Source organism: Halichoerus grypus, chromosome 2, assembly GCF_964656455.1.
Source record: "Halichoerus grypus chromosome 2, mHalGry1.hap1.1, whole genome shotgun sequence".
Classification (NCBI taxonomy): Eukaryota; Metazoa; Chordata; class Mammalia; order Carnivora; family Phocidae; genus Halichoerus; species Halichoerus grypus.
In genome coordinates, this window is record NC_135713.1 from 85,314,952 (window position 1) to 85,321,576 (window position 6,625).

General features: G+C 41.6%; 1 protein-coding gene and 2 long non-coding RNA genes across 4 annotated transcripts in view; 1 reads left to right on the forward strand and 2 right to left on the reverse strand.

Annotated features, from left to right (window-relative positions):
* LOC144381114 (uncharacterized) overlaps positions 1-894 on the reverse strand; it is a 144,401-nt gene extending 143,507 nt beyond the window's left edge. Inside the window, exon 1 of one of the 2 annotated variants that reach the window (XR_013445718.1) lies at positions 516-894. This is a non-coding gene — a long non-coding RNA (uncharacterized LOC144381114). The remainder of the gene's footprint in view (positions 1-515) is intronic. The other variant, XR_013445717.1, reaches the window with a different exon arrangement.
* Positions 895-5,540: 4,646 nt separating this feature from the next.
* Positions 5,541-6,625, reverse strand: LOC144381115 (uncharacterized). The gene is made up of 2 exons (XR_013445719.1): positions 6,570-6,625; positions 5,541-5,974 (listed from the first exon to the last, which is right to left on the reverse strand). It is a non-coding gene; the product is annotated as an uncharacterized LOC144381115 (long non-coding RNA).
* Positions 5,583-6,625, forward strand: part of MEF2C (myocyte enhancer factor 2C) — a 151,921-nt gene continuing 150,878 nt past the window's right edge. Inside the window, exon 1 of the mRNA XM_036072345.2 lies at positions 5,583-5,716. The gene's annotated coding sequence lies outside the window, so the exon portion shown is untranslated. The remainder of the gene's footprint in view (positions 5,717-6,625) is intronic.

Here is a 6,625-nt window from a genome sequence, read left to right on the forward strand (position 1 = left end):
GGACAGGGGCGGCGGCCGGACCCGCGCCCGCCACTCTTTCTCCCCCAGGCGCGCAAACCGCTCAGAGCCCGGGCGGCTGCCAGGGCCGCCGGACGCCGACCGCGTGCCAGCGCTTTGTGCCCCGTGCGTAGGTGGGTTCACTGGGCGCCTCGCTCGGAACTCATCCCCAGCCCTCTGGGGTCGTCGTTCGCCAACCTAGGGGAAATATCCCCAGGATGCCCAAACCAGACGAGCAGGGCAACTCCCCGACACCGCCACCGAGCGTTTCCAGGGCCCACCCACCACCGTTGCGCCCTCCTCCCATTCTCCACAGCCCACCACGCGGCCTCTTCGCCAAACCACCAGCCGCTTCCCCCCCGCCCCCGAGCCGTGACATCCCCCTCAAGACACAACCCGGCACACTCCCCGCCAAGACAGCCCGCCCCCCACCCTCGGCGCACCCAGGCCCACAGGCCCCCGGAGGGCCCCGAGCCCGCCTCCTCCTCGCCCGTGGCGCACGCACGTGGCGCACTCACCCCCTACTAGCTGCCTCCGAGCTCTAGAAACGCTCCCGGGAGGGAGCCCCCGCCCCCTCGGCTCCGACCGCTCTGAGGAAAGTGGGTGGGGGGAAGCGGAGACGGGCTGAGAAGGAGTAGGTAGGTCGGTCCGCTCTGAGAAAAGTGGGTGGGGGGAAGTGGAGATGGGCAGAGAAAGGAGTATATAGGTGGAGAGCGGTGTTGGAGGGGACGACCGGCAATAATTGGATGGCGTTGCGGCTGTTGCGCCTCTGTGAACGCCCAGCCAGCGCGGATTCACTTTCCACACAAATCACCCGGAGGGATTGTTGCAGCCTGCAATCAATAACTCAGCGGAGTAAGCTGCTGAAACCAGAGGCGTCCCCTGTCTGGGTCTTTAAGAGGCCGTCCGAACTGAATTCCAGCCCTCGGCTTCCCAGACAAAGAAGTGGGCACCAAAACGCAGGACGAGATTTTTAACCCCCACCCCCAACCCCGATCCCGGGTAAAGATCTTTAAAAATTAAAGGGCACACACATAGAGAGGTTTCTAGAAAAAAACAGTTAAAAGGGGAAGTGTGACAATCCATTCTTTGAATTGAAGGTTTCTGTGATATTTCGAAAAATGGGATAGAATGAATGTTCCAATGAACATTTAACGATTTTGTAAGTGAAGGTAAAGTCCATTAAATTTAGCCATGCATATGGATACTTTTTAATCAGCCACACATTTGCAAGGAAATTACTGATCTAGCCTTATTTGGGCATACTCATCCAGGAAAAGGAAGAAATGTATCATAATTTGTAGTGGCATTGTTAAAAGCCTTAGCATATCTTTCAGACATTATTCCATGAAGATTGCATTTCTGTAAGGTGAAAAGGCCCTGGGAGATGTGTATTATGATTCCCACTTAGCAGACTGTAAAACCAAGCAGAGCTGGGAGAAAGGGTATTCACCAGGTCAACAGATACTCACTACCAGTTACTAAGTTTAGACTAACTCACTGTGGGCCTGAGCCTAAAAGACTCTCAGCTAACACCCCTAAAATAAAAGTGGCCAAAATTCATTTCTCCTTGCCTGAAGCAATTTAAAAATAAAAATAAATCTTAAGAATGTCAACCCAAATATAGAGGCTTTATAAATCTTAATGAGTCTTCACTATGAAAAGCCTTCTTGCTAATACAAATGGGTCAATGGATATTGACCATCATGGTCTGATATGTCTCACGGTTGGGAGGAGTAGACTCATTCTGAAGCCAGGGAAAAGTTCATTTGTGTGCTTGGAGTCATAGAAAGCTAGTTTCAAACAGAGATTAGAACACAGGAACATTTGTCTGTGCTCAGTATAGTTAAACGCTGCTGGGAAGCATAAGGTATTATTGGTAATAGAATTCATAAAGGGTACTGAATCCACACCACTAATCCCGAAGTTTTTATAACTGGCCTTTAGGCAACATACACAATAAGCCCTTTCAGCAACTTCAGTTGCAGCTTCATTATCCCTACTTGACAAATTTTGTTAGCTTGGGATATAGTAGATTTGACTTTCTCCTTTGTAATTCTTAATCAGATACAAAATTAAAGGTACAAAAAATAAAGATAAATATAGGCTCTTTAGATATGAGATAAAGGATATGATTAAACCTTGGCTTGGAATAACAAATCCTTTGCATATTGCAGATTCTCAATCACAAGCAGTCCATATGGTGTATACTGTGCATAGGCTAAAGCTGTACCTAAAGAATTTTTGAAATTTAGATATTTGGCACTATTTATTTTAAAGGCTATAAGTATTTTCACAATTAATGATCATTTTAATTATTTTGTATTTAGCATACATTCGTTTTAAAATCAGAATTAATACTGATGTTACTTCAGATTAGAAGTTTTAGAAATAAATTTATTTGAATGTACTTTAATATCAGCTTTCTTTTAAAAAAAAATGTTTTTAACTGTGTACCTTGTTGTACTTACACATTTTAAGGTGCCAAAGAAGAGTTGAAAACTGTGAAGTAACTTCTATGAAGAGATGAAGTAAAGAATGGAAGGCAAATGACTGTATGTGTATGTGGTGAGTGCTTAACATTGTTATATCATTTACCACCAAGCTAATTCATAAAGGTAAAACTGCCAAACTCCTTGTCATTAGGTATCTATAATGTAGACACATAAAAGTGATAAAGCGTGATGCAACCATTATATACTTTATATTATAAGCAATACCATGCCATTTTGCTTAAAGCTCACGGGTCACTTTTCAGGGCCTACCTTTGCAAGTCTCTTTTACAATTAATCCATTTCAGGATAAGTTATGTATGTCATCTCTACTGTAACTATAAAAAGATACAACATTTTTAATGCTACTGGAATTTGTATCTTACTACTTTCTATATTTTTCTGAACTTCTATGTTCAATTATGTTTGTGTTGAAAGTATTCTGGCTAAAGAACAAATACTATACAGTTGAATAATCTTGAGGGGTAGATTAATCTATAGCCTCTCTTCATCTTAGGGTGGGTTGCTGTGGCAACCGCCCCAGCTTACTTTAAAATAATTTTTTAAAGCTCACTTCAAGAGCTACACCCAGCGTGGGCCAAGCTTAAAAGCAGGCATACCCAGTGAACAGGGTTTTAGTAGACTGCTGATTTAATGTAGGGAAGTAGTAAAGAGAGGAGGGTGGAGTAAGATGGTACACAACCTTGAACAGAAATTAGAAATTAGCTTTCCTTAGATTCAAGTCCTAAGGAATATGCTCTCTGTAACTTCTGTGGCACTTTAGTTAAATATATTGCTAAACAATTCTTTTTTTGGGGGGGACAAGTAAATATATATTTACATACATAATAAAGCACTTATGACAATTATTTAGTAAAGAAAATATTTGGTGATTGGGGAAAAAAGTTTATTTAAATAGTATGTCAATCCCAGACATCATTTTCTCTTAACTGATTTGTCACCTTTTATTTAACATGATAGGCCACTAGTGTCCAACTGGCTTAAAGAGTTTAAGAATCTTCTACTTTCCAGTCATAGAACTGGAATAGATTGGAGAATTCACGTAACTCACTTAATTAATAAGCAAACTGAAGCCCTGAAAAGACATACTCATTAGTTAGGCACAAGTCTTGAACCAGAAAATACAGGCCTACTAACACCTAGTACAAGCTCCTCCCTACACCAAAAAACATTATGATATAGCCGAGTACCATTAGGTGGTAAAGATCAGGATAATTTTGGTAAAAAAAAAAAAAAAAAAAAAAAATCCAGAGTATTTAAAGAATACAAAGCACATTTTGTATTAACCACTTTTTGAATTACCAATGAATAATTTTAAATCTCAGTGACTTCCTATTGTATATTTTTGCACAAACTCTTCTGTTCTGCTTCAACTATGAAGGCTCATGGGAAGAAAACTAATGCTAATATTAACTTAGGTCACACATAATTAAGAAGCTAAATCTGCTGAGGGGAATATTTTATATTTTAAAAGGCCAACCGTGATACATTCCAGACCCAAATTATTTCCAAATTATCCATAGTGTGGGGTTATACATATTTTTGAATGCTTGTACTATCATTGATAATTATGGGTTTGTTATAATGTTTATTATTAAATAATGCTTTAAGATGTTAAAAGGTAAAATAATTTATTTTTGAAGGAAAACCATCTAAAACCGAAGTGTACTGTGGTAAATAGAAATAATCTATAATCCATCAAAAATAGTATGGTTGAAAGTCATGTATTGCCTATGTTTATTTGCTCATGTAAAATAGGCTTTTACAATTCATTACGTTAATATCAGGCACTATGGCAATAAACATTTGTTCCTACAATTGTTTTGTTTTGTCAAGGCATTTGTGAATCTAGAAAAAATTAAAATAATTTCATTTTTACCACCATGTATAGACATATCTTAGTATTCAAAATGACTGTGCACCTTTAAATTTTTGGATTCTTTTTTTAGAAGTTGTACCTTAAATGAAAACCTGATATAGACTATCTCTGCCATATTATTAAAATGAATTCATGGTAATAGCAAACTCACCAGATGAAAAGCAAACAGGCAAACAAATATCTTGTAGATACTAATCTGCAAGAAGTAATACTATTTCAGATGGCATTTGCTTCATCTTAGCTGTGCTGATAGTCACAATGGTGATGAGCCAGAAGCCTGAAGATTGTTCAGATCTGGTTGTGCTTGCCTGGAAAATCAACCTTCTCCTTTCAAGTGAAGCCTTGGGGCAGACACCTAAATGTTGAGCCCACTCTTCTGAGAAAAGCTACTCACATCAAATAGCCCCTACAATGAAGCAGGAGGCTTTTTGAATCATACATTAAAATAGTCTAGAGGCATGGTGCAGAACTTCACAGGAAATGCAACTAGTCATTGGGTTAAACACATAGTGCTGAAAGGAATTTTTTTAAGTGAGGAAATATCTTTAATTAGCTAGATATTTCAGTATACTTCTATTGTCTACTCCTGTACGTTCAAAGTTTTTATTTCCCGAATGTATTTTCCCTTCTTCCTTTCACGATATTAAAAAATTTTAATTTGGTTTAAACATTTTATATGATCTATAGTTCCACTGGCATGCAATCTTGTCTTTTCATGGTTTGTGTACTAGTTGGTGTATTTTATCTTTGGCTTTATTGGGTGTGGTGTAATTGGCTAGAGAGGGAAGGTGCCCAACCCCTAGTAGCCTTTCCTAAATCTTCAATATTAACCTATCTTTTTTTTTTTTTTTCTGGTCAGGTCAAGTGTTTACTGGGCTTAAACCTTAACATAAGTATCTTCCTTATCAGTCCCTATTTCTGCTTCCTGTGCAGCTGAAACTCTTCAGGATAAGTGAAGTCATCAGCTATCGGATAGGGAAGCCTAATGCATTTGGGAAGTTGGTTTGGTTTACATGTTAATGCTCTGGATAAAATCCAGTAAGGTGTGGAAGAGATAGAAGTAGGAGGAGGGAGGGGGAAATCTCCGAGGAAGCTGCCGCCTCGGTAAATATTTCCAAACTGATTAGAAAGTTCATGGCCCCGCGATGAAGTCGAGATTTCAGGAACTGGTATTTTATTACTTTGTACATTACTAACACATAAGAAGTATTTCGGCGCTCTTTCTGGCCCTCCAGCCTTTCTGGGCCGAAAACCGCGTATTCTGGGCGTGCAGGAAAAGCGCGCTGGAATCGAGTGCTGCAGACATCCTGGACGGTGGCTTTTACGCGTGAGTAACAGAGGAGCGCTCGGACGGGTGGAAGAAAGAAGTGGTTAACGCGTCTCCAAACGGGGGGAAAAGTCACAAGAGCAACTATTAGGGTCGCGCTCCTATTGGTCAGAGGAAAGAGCCCGACTTTAGAAGGACTTTTCTGCTGGCTGGCTCGCAGAGTCCCCGGGGAGCGAGCGCGCTGCTGCCGGAGATGGTTCTCCGAGCGTTCTCAGCTGCAGCGTGGGGAGAGCAGGGAGCCGCCGCTCGCGATGTTGTCTTCATTTCGTGCAATAAAGAATTGTCATTAGGTTTGCGTATGGCATGTGCCATTACCCCACCGTAAAACTAAAATTAGCAAAATGTCAGGAATGGAAAGATTGATTCACCAAGATGCAATTATCATTTAAAAGTGCTTGATTGAGGTACTGATGTTCAGTGATTTATTCTGCAATACCATATACATAATTAAAGTAGTGTAGTGGAGTAATTTATCAATCTAGTTGAGACTGGAGGGGTGAGGAGGGAACTGCTGTATGTTTGTTTTATTAAAATGCTCCGAGGTCTAGTCCCGCCCCCCTTTTGCGAGAGTGAAACTGATGATTTCTCTAGCTCGCGAGGAGAGAGTCAACGGTTTGGGATTGTGAGGGAGAGAGAGACGGAGAGGAAAAGGCAGCGCGAGGCAGAGGCAGAGGCAGAGGCAAAGGCAAGGGCAAGGACAAAATAAAGGGAAAAAAGAAGGCAAGAGGCACTTCTTTGGACGTGCCGCTTAGAACCCCAAACCCGTATGCTCCATTTGCCCTGCCACCCCCGCCTCCCCTCCCAATATCCTTCCACCACTGCCCCCGCCCCCGCCCCCCCCCGCCTTTTTTACGCGATGTTTCAAAGGCTGCGAGCGGCTCTCCTTTTCCCATTCGTCTTCTGTCACTT